At 48.6% G+C, this 15,652-nt stretch overlaps 1 protein-coding gene and 1 non-coding gene across 2 annotated transcripts in view; one reads left to right on the plus strand and one right to left on the minus strand.

The window, feature by feature from the left end:
• Nucleotides 1–3,472: 3,472 nt before the first annotated feature.
• On the minus strand, nucleotides 3,473–3,545 carry TRNAG-CCC (transfer RNA glycine (anticodon CCC)). The gene has a single exon. It is a non-coding gene; the product is annotated as a tRNA-Gly (tRNA).
• An 11,324-nt stretch (nucleotides 3,546–14,869) lies between these two features.
• Nucleotides 14,870–15,652, plus strand: part of EIF5A (eukaryotic translation initiation factor 5A) — a 5,032-nt gene continuing 4,249 nt past the window's right edge. Inside the window, exon 1 of the mRNA XM_007457759.1 lies at nucleotides 14,870–14,905. The gene's annotated coding sequence lies outside the window, so the exon portion shown is untranslated. The remainder of the gene's footprint in view (nucleotides 14,906–15,652) is intronic.

Below are 15,652 nucleotides of genomic sequence, written 5' to 3' on the forward strand. Positions count from 1 at the left end.
CTCTGACGACCCGGGCGGGGGGCCTGAGCCCGCAGCCTCGGTCCCGGCTGTGAGCGGCCACGCTTGCCCGCACAGCGCCAGGTGTGGTTGCTTTCTCCCAGCCCGCCCGACCCTCTCCCTAGAGGATGACCCACACACCCTGGCCTGCGGGATCAGCCCGCGCGGCCAGCCAGACTTTCCCAGCTCACGGTTGCTCTCACAAGCCGAGGACTCTCACTCTTTATTTTGTTTTTGAGGTATAATTTACATACAGCAAAATGCACAACTCTTCGCTGAGTTTTGATAAACGTGTTCATCCGTGTAATCAACACCTTAATCAAGGTGTTTTTCCCTCGCTCTGGGAGGTTCCCTCGAGCCCCTTCCGGGCAGGTCCAACCTCCGCACAAACCACCGCTGTTCTGATGTTTTCCACCCGAGATCAGTTTCAGGGTCCACAGTGCTGGGCGCTTTGGTCTCCGGCTGGGTGGGGCCTCCGTCTCCAGCTCCTCGCCCTCTCCCTGGCCGCTCCTTCCGCCTTCTTTCTTTTATCCAACTGGCCAGGCTCTTCGGACTCAAGGCAGTTTCCTCTGCCTCCATGTCTCTCAGGGTGACTTGGCTTCAAGTACCAGCTTACATTTCACTCCTCACTATCACTTCTTTACTTTTCTCACGGCATTTTTTGAAATATGAAATTGCTTATTTATACTATTCCTGCCCCCTCCGAAACTCTGAAACCGTGAACTCCACAGCAAAAACAGTGTAGTTATGCCTGACGCCTGGAACAGTGCCTGGCACAACACTGGCACGCAATATTGCTTGAGCAAATGAATGGTCTCCATTCCACAGATGAAAAAACTGAGGCCCCGTGCGAGGCTTGCCCCGGGTTTCTCGGGAGTCCAGGTGTCCGGCCCGGGAGACGCTATCTCCCTCCCAGAAAGATGCGGCTCCAGAAGCCGCTCCCGCCGAGGGCCGTCTCCCCGACCCGGGCAGGACGCGTATTTTTAGCAGGGACAGCACACCCCCGGGCAGCACACGTGCCCCCAGGCTCTGCCCGTTCCCACGTGCGCTTCCGCGGCCTCTGAGTCCCCCGCCAGGCCAGCGTCCGCTTTCCAGACGGCGGCCGCTGCCAATCCCGGTGTCGGCGCGCCCTCTGCCGGCGCTTCGGGAGGTCGCCCGCCCCGGCTTCCTCTCTGTCCTTCCACCGCTACCCCGCCAGCCCCATCGCTCCCACCCTTTCGCAGTTGAAGATTGTTTCCCGGGGCATCGGGCACCGGCAAAAGAGAAAAGATGTGAAAACAACTAAATCAAGGCGAGGCCGTGAAGGATAAAGAAATGACCACCCTCTTTTAGACTATTAAGGACCGACTTACCTGTATCCAGCCCTGAGCTCAAGGAATTCGAGAAGCATGAGACCAAGGCTGGGGGGAGGTAAGCAAGGTAACTCACAGTGTGACCTCAGCAACCAAAGAATCGCGTGGAAGGTACAGAGGGAGCTCAGGTGTGGACTGGTTAACTATAAGGTTGGAAGGTGAGAGAGAGGAAGCTCACAGAAAGGGTGAGCCCTATTTGTAGTAAAATTAAAAATATGTCAGGAGATCAAGGATGCTGCAGGAAAAGTACATTTGGCCGACAGCACCGAGACATGAAACAATACTTAGACATACAACAGTTACATACTCTATCCCCAGGGATAAGTAGCAGATGCCACAGAGATTTGCAATTAATATCCCTGTTCAGTTGAAGGGTTTGTGCATGTAATTTTCTGGTTATTTAATTTCACACACACACACACACACACACACACACACACACACTCACACACACCCCACCAGGCATGCGGGATCTTAGTTCTCCCACCAGGGATCGAACCCGTGCCCCCTGCAGTGGAAGCCCAAATTCTTAACCACTGGACTGCCAGGGAAGTGCCTATTTAAATATTTTTAAGTACTATAGATAACAAGGGCTCCAGGCATTCTTGTGAAAAGGCTTCCTCCTCTTACTATCCCTCTCTTTCTGTCATTTCCTGCCCACCTGCAATCTGGCCTATCTTGTTCACTGTTAAAAATAAATAAATAAATAAAACAAAACCCCTACCTCCTTAACTCTTGCTCTACACCTCTCCATCAATTTAACACAAAACTTCCTGAAGAAAGTCTCTACTGTCTCTACCTCTTCTTCCTTCTTTCACACCCCACCAACCCAAACCTGGTTTCTGTCCCCACCACTCCACTGAGATGGCTTCACCAATGGTCCACACCCTCTTCTTAACTGAGACATTTGGGGCCTGGTTTTGGGTTCTCTTTCAACTCCATCTGCAGAAGTGGTCCTGCCAAAGCTTCCACAGCTTCACCTCCCCCCATGCCCTGATTCCTCTCCTTCTGTGGCTTGTTCTCCACCAGCCTCAATCTTTCCTGGACTGTCTTCTCCTGTCAGCCCCCTTCTATAGGTAATTTTATCCATTCCCCTGGTTTTGGTGACCATCTGCTACTGATGGCTCTTAAACCCGTGTGTCTCCAGCCCTGAGTCCTTCCCACCTTCTAGCAGACTCTGAGCCAGGCATCCTCTAGCCAATTGCTCCTCAGGCTTCTGAAACATAAGTCCTCATCCAGGCTCCTCTTTTTCCCCCTCCCATGCTGAGGTATGTCACCACTTACTCACAATCATTCCTTAGTGCCCATTCCTCCTTTGTAGAACAGTTTCCCCTGGATGCCCAGGCTCAGCACAGCAAAGGTGAAGATTTATGGTATCAAACTGAGATACGTGAAAGATTTACAAGATGCTGTTGCCTCGCTTTAGCCCTTAGTACCAAACACTACCAGCGACTTTCGCCTCTAACTTTCTCCTTGCTGCCGAAATCACGGTCTATTGCTTCTTCTGTCTGCTAATACCTGCTCTCTTATTTCTCAGCTGCTACCAAGAGAGTGTTCCATACCTACAGCCCCTCCCTCTCTTGCCCCATTAGCTCTTTAGCTACTGTTAGCTCTGCTCTCTCCTTTTCCAGGCTCTGCTAGCACTCCGCCAAACCCTTGACCTTTTCTCTGCCCTCTACGTCCTGTCCTACCTACTATATCTGATATTACTTACTGCCTCCTTCTTGAAACCTCCTCCCTGTATTTTTTTTAACCTAATTGCAGTAAGAGTCAATATTTATTGAGCACTAAGTATGTGCCACATGCTGTGTTAAACACTTTAAATGTCTTCAGTCATTTACTCCTTCCAGCAGCCCTGAGAAGTGGATACTAGTATAATTATCCCCATTTTCCAGATAACAAAACAGAGGAATAGTGAAGTTAAGCAACCATCCTAAAAATCACACAGCTCTTGAACAAGCCAAGTTGAGAATCCAGTGCAGACCAGCCCAACTCCAGAGCCCATCTTCTTTCTTTTTTAATATTTACTTATTTATTTATTTTGGCTGCGCTGGCTCTTCGTTGTGGCACGCGGGATCTTCGTTGCGGCATGTGAACTCTTAGCTGCGGCATGTGGGATCTAGTTCCCTGACCAGGGATCGAACCCGGGCCCCCTGCGTTGGGAGCTCAGAGTCTTAGCCACTGGACCACCAGGGACGTCCCCCAGAGCCCATCTTCTAAGTCGCCAACCTCCTTCCACTGTGCTGAGATCTTCCCCAACAATCCTTTGACCCCCACATTCCCTCTAGTCCTTTCCATATGTCAGGCTTTTCCTTCGAAACTAATTTTTTTTAATTTATTTTTTATTGAAGTATAGTTGAATTACGATGTTGTGTTAATTACTGCTGTACAGCAAAGTGACTCGTATGCATTCTTTTTCATATTCTTTTCCATTATGGTTTATCACAGGATAGTGAATATAGTTCCTTGTGCTCTACAGTAGGACCTTGTTGTTTATCCATCCTGTATATACCAGCCTTCGAAACTACATTTCTTAAAAGACTGTTTCCATCACCCAGGCTCTGCTTCTTCCCTTGGGAGCGGGGAGGGGCATGAGGAAAGACCCTGACATCTGCCCTGTCACTTAGTTCAATGGACCCTTTTTTCGCCCTTGTTCCTCCACCTCTGTCTATGTGACAGATGTAACTGGAGACCATCTCCTTCTCAGACTTCTTTGTGGGCTCCTCAAGCTTTTATTTGCCAGAGTCCCCAGTTCTTCTGTTCTGACTCTGTCACCTTTGGGGAACTTGTCCACTTCCACTGCTTCAGCTGTGACCTGTTACAGGTAGAATTGTGTCCCCCAGAAGATACGTTGAAACCCCAACCCCTGGTACCTGTGAATGTGACCTTATTTGGAAATAAGGTCTTTGCAGATGAAATGAAATCAAGATGAAGTCATTGGGCTAGGCCCTAATCCATATGACTGGTGTCCTTATAAGAGGAAACTACCACGTAAAGACAGACATATAGGGACAATGCCATGCGATGACAGAGTAGAGATGCAAGTGCTATAGCTGCAGTCCAAGGAGTGGCTGGGCTACCAGAAGCTGAAAGAGGCAAGGAAGGATCCTCTTTTCAAGACTTGGAAGAGAGGGCAGTCCTGCCAACATCTTGATTTCAGACTTCTATCCTATAGAACTGTAAGAATAAGTTTCTGTAGTTTTCAGCACCAAGTTTGTGACACTTTGTTACAGCAGCCCTAGGAAACCAATAAACAACCCAAACACAGATGACTCCCCAGTCTATGCCGCTAGCCCAGACCACCCTCCTGAGCTCCAGATCTGTGATGCCCAGCTGCCAACTGGAACTCTCCAGGGTCCCCTGTCTCGGGAAAGGGCTCCAGTATATCTGGCTGTGGTGATATGCACTCTGCTGTGCTTACCTGTTTCATGCCCTCAGCATTTCTCACCTGCATCCTCTAGAATTGCCCCCCTCCCATCCACTTTTCACGAAGTACCCCACAAGCAAAATAGCCTCCCAGTCATTCTGTCCTAACCCTGGCTTTATTTTCACTGTGGTATTTATAAGTACCTGATATTTTCTTGTTTTTAATGTATATAAGCTTGGATTCTTGGCTGGCTTCTTCATTGCCGTATTCTAAGCATGTAAAACTGTACCTGGCATCTGGTAAGTGGCCAGTAAAGAGCTGACTGAATGAAAGAAGAAAGCCAGAAAGATCTTTCTAAAATGCTTTTTTTTTTTTCCTCAGTACAGATCTGTCATCACAGAAAGTTCTAGCAGACAGCACTGTTACACAACCCTCTCTTTCAACCTCAACTTCCATGATACTAAATCCGTTCTCAAAGTTCCAGGGATTCCCTGTTTGAATTAACTTCACTGACATTTATTGAGTACCTTCCTCCGACCATGTGGTGGGGAAGGCAGGGTGGATGGATTGATCACCACAGTGCTCCTTAGCAACTTAGCAACTTAGTGTGTCTTCTAAAAATGGTTCAGGTGGGGAATTCCCTGGCGCTCCAGTGCTTAGGACTCTGGACTTTCACTGCAGAGAGACTGGGTTTGATCCCTGGTCAGGGAACTAAGGTCTCATAAGCTGGGTGGCGCAGCCAATAAATAAATAAATACATAAACAAATAAAAATAGTTCAGGTGGTTTACAATAAAATATGCCTGTTCATTCATTTCCTCAACAAGCATTTAGTGAGCACTTTCTGTGCGCCAAGGTGCTATAATAGGTGCTGGGAAGACACTTATTCAGTGGTGAATAAGACACTCCCTACCCTCACACCACTTACAGTCTAGTAAAGGAGGTGATGAAATAAGTCAACAGATATACATGATAATAACAGATGTAATCAAAGCCATGAAGCAAATGCACAGATTGATGTGGTGTGTGGAATAGGAGGCTGTAAGGGGATAATCTAGAATTAGGCCACCAGGAAGACACTGCTGGGAGGTGTGTCACAGTTTATGCTGTGACCTGAAGGATGAGAAGAAGACAGCCAAGTGTTGGGATTAGGGAAGAGAGTTCCAGGCACATGAAAAAAAAAAATTAAGGCAAAGGCTCTGACGCAGAAAAGACATGAGCCTATCAGAGGAAAATGTTTAGTGAACAAGGTGGAGGATGAGATAGGCAGGGCCAGATTAGCCAACGCTTTGGAACCTGGATTTTATCCTAAGAGTGATGGGAAGTCTTTGAAGGGTTTTATTTTTATTTATTTATTTAAAATTAAAAATTAATTAATTTATTTATTTGGCTGTGTTGGGTCTTCGTTGCGGTGCGTGGGGTTCTCATTGCAGTGGCTTCTCTTGTGTCAGAGCACGGGCTCTAGGCATGCGGGCTTCAGTAGTGGCAACACACAGGCTCAGTAGTTGTGGCTCACAGGCTCTAGAGCGCAGGCTGGGTAGTTGTGGCGCACGGGCTTAGTTGCAACGTGGTATGTGGGATCTTCCCAGACCAGGGCTTGAACCCCCGTCCCATAGCACGGCAGGTGGGTTCTTAACCACTGCGCCACCAGAGAAGTCCCCTTTCAAGGGTTTTAAAAGGGGGAATGAGTGATATGGTCTAATTTATTATTTTTTAATAAACTATTTTTTTAATTAAAAAAATTTTTTTGGCCACACTGCATGGCTTGCGGGATCTTAGTTCCCTGACCAGGGGTCCAACCTGCGTCCTCAGCAGTGAAAGCACCGAATCCTAACCCCTGGACCACCAGGGAATTCCCAAAACTTTATTTTTTAAAGCAGTTTTAGATTCACAGCAAAATTAAGTGGATGTTACAGAGATTTCTCGTATACCCTCTGCAGCCATGCATGCACAGCCTCCCCTACTTGACTTACATTTTAAAAATATTACTTGGCTGCTCTGGGGAAAATAAACTGGAGGGAGGCCGAGGTGATGGGGCCGCGGATTAGTGAGGATGGAGAGAAATGGACGAGTTTGAAGCACATTTTGGAAGTAGTGTCTGCAGGGCTTGACGGTGGACTGGATGTGGCCGTGAGAGAAAAGGAATCACGGAATCTAGGTTTTTAGCTCGAATGTGGGCAGATGATGATGCTATTTATTTCCACGAGAAACCCTGGGAAGAGGAACATAGTCAGGGGCTTGGTTTGGGGCTTGTTTGAAACATCCAAGAAGAGTGCTCAGGCAGGCAGTTTGAGGGATGAGTCTGTGGCTCGGGAGAAAGTTGAGGCTGGAGCCCCGCGTGGATGGGATTTACAGCCCTAGGTCAGGCTGAGCTCCCTATGAAGTCAGTGTTGAACTCTCTATTGTCACAGACGAGGAGATTGTCCCAGAGAGGCTAAGTGACTGGGCCAAAGTGATGCTGAGAACTTGGCCTCTGTACATGGGTACCGAATTGAATCTTGGAGACAGAGTTTTGGGTGAGGTCGAAAAGAATAGCCTTATTGCTTTGCCAGGCAAAGGGGGCCACAGCGGGCTCATGCCTCTCAGAATTGTGTGTCCCAACCCATGAGGAATTGGTGAGGAGTTTTTATAGCAATGGTTCAAGTGTAGGGTTGCTGATAAGATTAGAGTGTGTGCAGGGCCTGCAACCCTTTCATCTTGTCTCAGGTGGTCTCCTAATTTTTTTTTTTTTTTGGCCTGGCATGCGGGATCTTAGTTCCCTGACCAGGGATTGAACCTGCGCCCTCTGCAGGAGTCTTAACCACTGGACCAGGGAAGTCCCTGCTTTCCTAATCCTGATCGACTTCTCTGGTTCCTTTAATGTTGCCTCAGGTGGTTTCTTGGCTGCCTCTCCCTTGTCTCTGTCTGCATCCTCTCCCTTCCTGAGTAGCAACTGTTTGAATCTGCCCTTTGGAACCCAGGGAAGGTCATGGAGGCTGGAGTCTGTTCCCTACAAACAAGAAACAGAAAGGCTTCCGTGCCCAGGAGACCCACAGGGTCCTGCTCGGTTTCAAAAGCTACACAATGTGAGTGGCCCAGGATGGGGAAGGGCATGACTGTGTTGGGAGGTGCAGGAGGCCTGCAGAGGCTCTGGTGAGGAACAGCTGGGATGGAGAGGTTGGAACCTAAATCCCGCAGGCCTCGAATCCAGACAAAAATCCTGTCCTGAATCCAGAGGCACCTGAATGATGTCTAAAGCACTTTACTGGGTTCTTCTCGGTGGAATTCACTCTTCCCAGAGGGCTAACCCCTTTGGTGAGGATTTAGTCCTCCCTGGCAGGCTGCAGAAGACAGTGGGGGTAGTTTGGTCAGATCAAACTCTGACATTACAGCTCAGTCTGGGGAGCCCAAGCAGCCCCTAAGATGGGCTACGCAGATGAACTGCAGGGCAGACTTGAGGAACTTCCTCTTCAGGGTTGGCAGGAGGGGAGACTCCCTCCTCTCTAAAAAGGCAGGAGATAGGCCTCAAGCAGGGGGAATCCTCTTTCTTTTTTTTTAAATTAAATTAAATTAATTAATTAATTAAGGCTGCATCGGGTCTTAGTTGCGGCACACGGGATATTCATTGAGGCATGCCGGATCTTTCATTGTGGCAAGCGGGCTTCTCTCTAGGTGTGGCGTGCGGGTTTTCTCTTCTCTAGCTGTGGCACGCGGGTTCCAGAGAGCGTGGGCTCTGTAGTTTGTGGCACGTGGGCTCCAGTTGAGGCGTGTGAGCTCAGTAGTTGTGGTGCAAGGGCTTAGTTGCGCCTCTGGAATGTGAGATCTTATGTCCCAGACCAAGGATCCAACCCACGTCCCCTGCATCGCAAGGTGGGGAAACTTCTTTCTTGTCCAACTTCCATCTCTAAAGCTGGTCTCCCCTTTGTGAAACTAGGAGTTCGTGAGTCCCACTCATCTCTGAGTTGCCCAGTCCCCTTTTCCTTCAAAGAACAAATTGGGGGCACCAGTGCCAAGAAGAGTCAGTTATTTTAAGCTGAACCGAGCATCGTAAAGAGGAGGAGAGGTGAACACAGGAGAGAGAACGGCATGCAGGTCTTGGACCTGTTTCCTGGCAGGTCAGGACAAGGTGGCTCTGACGTGTGCCCTGAGTAGGCTCTTTAATCTCTAACTTCAACTCACATCTCACTGTTTTTGATGTTGTCTTGTTTTTGAGATATAATTGACATAATATTATATTTGTTTCAGATGTGCAACATAGTGATTTGATATATGTATAGATTGCAAAATGATTATCACACTCTATCTAGTTAACATCCATCACCACACATAGTTACAATTTTTTCTTCTTCCTGTGATGAGAACTTTGAAGCTCTACTCTTAGCAACTTTCAAGTATACAATACAGTGTAATTAGGTATAGTCACCATGCTGTACATTACATCCTCAGGACTTTTTACTTTATAATTGGAAGTTTGTACCTTTGACCCCCTTCACCCATTTCACCCACCTGCCACATCTCACTGGTCTTTTTTTTCCATGCCACATGGCATGCAGGATCTTAATTCCCCAACCAGGGATTGAATGCATGCCCCCTGCAGTGGAAGTCTTTTTTTTTTTTTTCTACATTCTCAACTTTATTTCCCATCCTAGTGATGGCTCCTCTGTACAATGTAGGAAAGGGACCCCCACCAGGGGTGCAGAGAGACAGTGTAGGCCGGACTTGACCGTGAGTGAAGGTGACAAGGATGACCAGAGACTGGCAACCACACAACAGGAAGCCAGGGGTGGCCCTTCCAAGTCTCATCAAGGACCCAGAGTGGGTTTCAGAGCCCCAAGGGCCTAACAGTACGATTCCCAGAAGCCAAGGTCCGCAAGCCATCAAGGAGTGCCCAAGGCCCCAGTGAGGCCTAGAGGGCCAGGGTGTCTTTGATGAGCCTGCGCATGGTGTTGGTGATGGAGGAGCCCAGGGTGTCGGTGATTTGGAAGGAGATCTTGTAGAGGTAGGGCTGCACGTCCCGCAAGCCTGTGTCACACACGTTGTCCACCTCAGACTGCGAGGGCATCTTGGGCGTGTACTCGTGCCGGTTCATCACCTCTACAATGTTGGTGATCTTCTTGCAGAGCTTCTCACCCACCTTCTCCCAGCAGATCTGCCGCCCCCTGCAGTGTAAGTCTTAACTACTGAACCACCAGGGAAGTCCCCTCACTGGTCTCTTTTTTTTTTAAAATAAATTTATTTTTTTATTTATGGCTGTGTTGGGTCTTCACTGCTGTGCACGGGCTTTCTTTAGTTGTGGTGAGCGGGGGCTACTCTTTGTTGCAGTGAGCGGGCTTCTCATTGTGGCTTCTCTTGTTGCGGAGCATGGGCCCTAGGCGCACGGGCTTCAGTAGTTGTGGCACGTGGGCATAGTAGTTATGGCTTGTGGGCTCTAGAGCTCAGGCTCAGTAGTTGTGGTGCACGGGCTTAGTTGCTTCGTGGCATGTGGGATCTTCCCAGGCCAGGGCTCGAACCCGTGTCCCTGCATTGGCAGGCGGATTCTTAACCACTGCGCCACCAGGGAAGCCCCCCTCCCTGGTCTTAGAACCCTCTTTCTTCTTGATTCCCGCTGAGCATCTGGCAGTTTCTCTCGGGCTCAGATTGCTGCCCCTCCTCATTCGTTCACTCATTTATTTATTCATTCTATAAACATTCAGAGCTAGCCACATGTCAGGCTCTGTGGTGGGTGTGGGGACTACCCCGCTCACACAGAGCTCAGCGTCTGGAGAGGGAGACAGACATATTTTCTGTAGGACAGGTGATGGGTAGGAGTGAGCACAGGGGCCATGAGCAGAGAAGATGCCATTCAAGTTAGCCTGGGAGTGTCAGGATGGCATGGGCTGGAGGTGAAGCCAGACCTCAGTGCTGAAAGGCACACGAGAAATGGCCAGGTGGAGAGAGGGGAGGCAGGAATGGGATTTGGAGTGACCAAGTGACTGTGGGCCGGTGCACGGGCCCTGGACCCAGGATGCAGCAAGGGTAGCCCTGTTTGAGGATTGAGGCCCTAACCTGCCGCTTGGATCTTCCTTCTCTCAACACAGAGGCCATCTGCCCTTCAGTTCCTCTCTTATACCTTGAGATATTCTTTTTGGTTTTTTTTGGCCTCGCAGCTTGCGTTCCCGACCAGGGATTGAACCCAGGGCTCCTGCAGTGGGAGCGCAGATTCCTAACCACTGCTCCACCAGGGAATTCCCCTTTGAGGTGTTCTTTTCATGGGTCTAGACCAGCCAAGAAGGGTTAATACCCAGCTAATTTTGCTTTATCCCTTGCCCACCAAGTTCCCAGACCCTCCCTCACCCTGTTGAGGGCCGATCTTTCTCCAGGTTCCTCAGCTCGGGTGTCTCCCTGCCAAAAGAACTACCGGGCTTCCAGGCTGGGTTTGGCCCTCCTGGGTGCTCACTCAGCCCCCACGTGCCCTGCTGTCGGCCGCATGGCTCTGCTCTGCAGTTGCCCGGCTACCTTTTTTAAAAAATATATTTATTTATTTAATTGGTTGCACCGGGTCTTAGTTGCAGAAGGCGGGCTCCTTAGTTGTGGCATGCAAACTCTTAGTTGCAGCATGCATGTGGGATCTAGTTCCCTGACCAGGGATTGAACCTGGGCCCCCTGCACTGGGGGCATGGAGCCTTAGCCACTGTGCCACCAGGGAAGTCCCCTGGCTACCTCTTCAGTCTGACCACATGGTCTGGCCCAGAGCAAGCCTCAGTTTCTACCTGGAGAGTGAATGACTGAGCAAACGAATGATCTAATGCTCTAGAGCCATTTGCAATGGGCTCATTGAGTTTCCTTCTTCTGTGAGCTGGGTCCCTGTTCCGTCCTCAGACCTATTCCCTACTTGCTTGGTCCAGTTTCTAAGAAACTTTCTGGCTTCTCTCCCTAGCACCTGGGTTCTGCAAGGCCTCTGGGAATGGGGGGTGGGGAGAACTCCTGGGCCTTTCCTCCAGGCCCAGAACCACTCCAGTCTCATTCTTCTCCATCTCCACCCTCTTTTACTTAACTTCCACAGAAGCAAGGTCAAAATCACGGAAGATCCCTCAAGCATTTTCTCAGGGCTTCTCCTCCTACTCTCATACCAACTGCGGTTCATAAACCCATCAGTCACTGGTGGTAGACAGGTACTGGCCTGAGCACACGGGCTAATGCTATACATTTGTTTATTATCTGATAATCTCTTCCTCCCAACTGTGGGGCAGGGACCATAGTGCTAATCTCACCACCCTTGTATCCCAAGTATCTGGCACTTAATGGACTCAGTAAATATGAACTGAATGAATGGATGACTGAGTGAATGCAGAAACCTTGGTTTCTCCTCTGATCCCAGCAGCTGAGTGCTGTAAGAGCGCGTCCAAGAACGTCCAGCCCCCTCACCCACACCTAAGCGTTACCCATTTGCTCATCCTCAAGCTTCACTTCGTCTGTTTGACTTTTTTTTAACTTTGTTTTGTTTTGTTTTGGCCTCGCCACACGGCATGTGGGAGCTTAGTTCCTCCCTCCACCAGGAATCGAACCCACGCCCTCGACAGTGAAAGCGCAGAGTCCTAACTCCTGGACCGCCAGTGAATTCCCAACAACACATTTTTTTTTTTCATCACTTTGGTAAGAGTTTATTTAGGTTTTCTATTTCTTTGATTTAATTTTGATAAATTGTATATATGTATACACATACATTATATATTTCAGGAAATTGTCCACTTAGACTGTTTACAAATGTATTAACAAAGAACAGTCTGAAACACTTTGATTATGGAAAATGTCAAACATGCATAAGGAGAAAAAAGAGTATCATAAACCCACTTCCCATCCCCTAACTTTAGCTTTATCTATACCTCTCCCCACTTCTGCCTCTCATGTATTATTGTGAGACAAACTCCAGAGATATAATTTCACATGTAAATAGTTCCATATGTACTGTTAAAGACGACTTTAAAAAATAACCTCATATTAGCACACCAAACAAATGAATAATTTCCTAATATAAAATACCAGTGTTCAGACTTCTAATTGTCTCTTAATGTTCCCACACTTTTGTAGTTTGTTTGAGTCCAAACTCACTCATTTGACTTACAGTTTTTAATCATTTTTTTTTAAAATTTTATTTATTTATTTATTTATGGCTGTGTAGGGTCTTCATTTCTGTGCGAGGGCTTTCTCTAGTTGTGGCCACTCTTCATCGCGGTGCGCCGACCTCTCACTATCGCGGCCTCTCTTGTTGCGGAGCACAGGCTCCAGACGCACAGGCTCAGTAATTGTGGCTCACGGGGCTAGTTGCTCCACGGCATGTGGGATCTTCCCAGACCAGGGCTCGAACCCGTGTCCCCTACATTGGCAGGCAGATCCTCAACCACTGCGCCACTAGGGAAGCCCAGTTTTTAATCATTTGACTTACATTTTTTAATCTGTAGTTTCCCCTGCTGGTTTTCTTTTTGCCTTTGTAATTTATTTATTGAGGAAATGCTCATTTTTTTTCTTTTGTTCAGCAAGTCTTCTTCATAGTTTGTCTTATAATGGTTTCTAATCTCAGCTATAGTTGATTTATGAACTTTTCCACTTATAACATAATTTATGTCTTTCTTTCCTAGGTCGATCTTGCCAGAGGTATGTCTATTGTTATTATTTTTTTTAAACAAAGGGCCAGCTTTAGCTTTTCCAACAACACATTTTTAAAGTAACAGTTTTATCAAGGTATAATTCATATACCAACAATTTAATTATTTAAAGTGTACAATTCGATGGTTTTTTGTTTTGTTTTGCGGTACGCGGGCCTGTTGTGGCCGCTCCCGTTGCGGAGCACAGGCTCCGGACGCGCAGGCTCAGCGGCCACGGCTCACGGGCCCAGCCGCTCCGCGGCATGTGGGATCTTCCCGGACCGGGGCACGAACCCGTGTCCCCTGCATCGGCAGGCGGACTCTCAACCACTGCGTCACCAGGGAAGCCCCAGCCTGCTTTTTTTTCTATGGATTTACCTATTCTGTATATCTCATATCAATGGAATCATAGAGTATGTGACCTATTTTTGTTTGGCTTCTTTCACCTATCATAATGTTTTCAAGTTCATCTAGTTGTGGTATGCATTTATACTTCATTCCTTTGTGTGATTAATACTCCATTACATGTGTATACCACAATTGGTTATTCATTCATCTGATGGATATTTGGGTTGTTTCCACCTTTTGACTAATATAAGTAGCACTCTCTAAACATTTGCGTGCAAGGATTTGAGTACCTGTTTTTAATTTGGGGGGGTGGGTATATACTTAGGAGTGGAATTGTTGGGTCATTTGGACAATACATCTTTGAGAAGAGCATGAATTGAACTTTCAAACAATGCACCCAGGAAGTTTGTTTTCCCCAAAGGAAATGGCAGAAACTTCAGAAAATTGAGTGGGAGGAGCTGGGGGTGATAGTATAATGTGCTACGTAAATGTATTAATTCAAGCTAGTGTTTGCAGTTCACATCCATCATGTCACATCTTAAACAAGAACCAGATTTAGGATTTTGGATTCCAAGTCCAGCTATTTAGCTGCTTGTCTTGTTCCATGATACTGTTGTCAACCTAGCTTACTGAAGCAAACAAGGTAGCTATGAAGGTAGTGCTGAAAACCTAGGAACTAGAGGAAGAAGACTACAAACTTTCAGGAAAAGCAGCGCCTTTCTTCCCTAGAACGAGGGACAGGGAAATTCATTCCGAGAGATAGTTTGTTTCTGGTTTCATTGGTCACTTCCCATGATTTAGAGAATGTCAGTGTAATTTGATACAGCACTCTTCTTTATAGAGAGTTTTTTCTAAGGGTGCTCCTAGACAACTGTCTTGGAGACCGCAGAGAACAGTTGGGGGGAAAAGAGAAATGCCATGTAAATCTCTTTATTTTAGGATTCAGAAGTAGAAATGGCCTCTCTGGAAGCCATAGAGAGCAACATGGACCGAGGGTTTAAACAAGATGGTGGCTGGGACAGGACCGCTCTATCTTTCTGGATGAAACTCTATGGCAGAGCAGAGTCGCACAGTTCAGAGAAGAGAAGCTGAGATGGGTGGTAACCCGACCACACTAGCGCGCTGGGAAGAGTGGAGCGTAAAGAGCTCTCTCGCGCATGTGTGGAACTAGGGGAAGGGGGAAGCGGGGAAATGGGTTTTGAGACCAAGGACCCACCCCACAGCACAAGTTTTCTGAAACGTGTGAGTCTTAAGCCTAAATAAAGTCGAGGTGGGGCGTTTCCTAAGGCGCATGCGTTCTAGACGACACCAGCAGTACAGTGGCGTGGTCTTTTCAACGCCTGGCGTACAGACGACGTCTGAAGTGGAAGGGGCGGTCGGGACTCCCAACACGCATGCGCCTTGAGGCCGAGGCGTTTCCTTCAGAGGGTGTGGAGTGCAGGGCTTCTTATTGCGCAGGCGCAAGAACCGTCCGGTAGGGCTGGTGGTCTAACACGGGGATGGGAGAGGAGGTTGAAGGGATTAAAAAACCGGATGCGCCTGCGCGTTGCCTACTGGTGGGACGAACTCAGGAATTGTGAGGGGCGGGGTCACGGATGCGCGTCATTGGATGGGTAGGTGGGAGGGAGGGTGGAGAGCCGGGAGAATCTGTGCGCCTGCGCAGTGCGGGGGTGGAGGGCGGAGGAGATAGATAGCACGCTTGCGCGGCTGTCACAGGGCTGCTTGGTTGGTCAGTGGGGAGTCGGCGCCTGCGTACTAAGACCCGTGTGCAGCAGCGGCGGCGGCGGCGGTAGAGGCGGCGGCGGCGGCGGCAGCGGGCTCTGGGGCAGCGGTTGGGCTCGCCGCGAGTGAACGGGGTCGAGTCAGTGCATTCGCGCGAGGTGAGAGCGGGCAGGGCGCGCGTGCGTGGAACCTTGGCTTGGGCCTGGGAGTAGAGATGGAACTGCGCGAGGGTCGGGGAGGGGGCAGAGGGGATCGGCGGCCGCCGCC

The sequence above is a fragment of the Lipotes vexillifer genome, unplaced genomic scaffold (genome assembly GCF_000442215.2).
Source record: "Lipotes vexillifer unplaced genomic scaffold, Lipotes_vexillifer_v1.1 scaffold611, whole genome shotgun sequence".
Classification (NCBI taxonomy): domain Eukaryota; kingdom Metazoa; phylum Chordata; class Mammalia; order Artiodactyla; family Lipotidae; genus Lipotes; species Lipotes vexillifer.